This window comes from Aptenodytes forsteri, unplaced genomic scaffold (assembly GCF_000699145.1).
Source record: "Aptenodytes forsteri isolate BGI_AS27 unplaced genomic scaffold, ASM69914v1 Scaffold63, whole genome shotgun sequence".
Lineage (NCBI taxonomy): Eukaryota > Metazoa > Chordata > Aves > Sphenisciformes > Spheniscidae > Aptenodytes > Aptenodytes forsteri.
Window position 1 is genome coordinate 855,655 of NW_008794709.1, and position 876 is coordinate 856,530.

Consider the following 876-nt stretch of genomic DNA (forward strand, 5'->3'; position numbering starts at 1 on the left):
AAGCCCCTAAGCTTCATCCTGCTAGAAGCAGGGAGGTTGTACGGAGGAAAGGATTAGTCTCCACTTGCATTCCTTTCTTGTACTCCTTCTCATACCATCTGCTAACAGCCATTGTGGGAGAAAGGATACCAGCTAAATGGACCTTTATTCTGACTCAGCACGGTTGTAGACAGTCTGTCCGCTATGATACAGCAGCACAGTATAATTTGATACTTTAAAAAAATAGCCATTCACCTGAGAGATCACAATGCAACTTGCAGTTAACAGTCTTGGTCTTTGTGATATCCAAGGTCATTTCTATTATTACAGCACAGTGCACGGAAATACCACAAATACCAAGAGAGTCTTATCTATTTATCATAGGTGAAATTGGCACGCTTTGCAGCACAACGGCTCCACGCCGGATCACAGGCATCCGAGTTCATTTGAGTTTATATTCAGAGGCTGCCTTTCTCAGTTAGGAGCTCAGTGGATTTCATGCATGTATGTATTTATGATGGCATTGCCACGGCCATTTCTCAAGTGTCTAGCTTCCACACTGACGGCTACTGCGCCTCAGCACACGGCAGCAAATGTAAACGTTCCCTGACCTTGCCAGAGTTAGCGGTAGGAGCCAAAGGCAAAGGCTGGGCACGGGTCTTTCCTCCTCCTGACCACACAGCCCTGGCTTTGCACGCCTGCTGCTGCTCGCGCTGCCCGGACCCTAAAACGTGCGGTGGCACGGCGCCCTGCCCTGCCACGGAAGAAAAGGGGGGGTTATACCCTAACGTTGGGTTGCCCCTGCCCTGCCACGGAAGAAAAGGGGGGGTTATACCCTAACCCCTAACCTCTGCTGCCGAACCCAACCGTTTGAAACACCCCCCCACCCGCCACCCG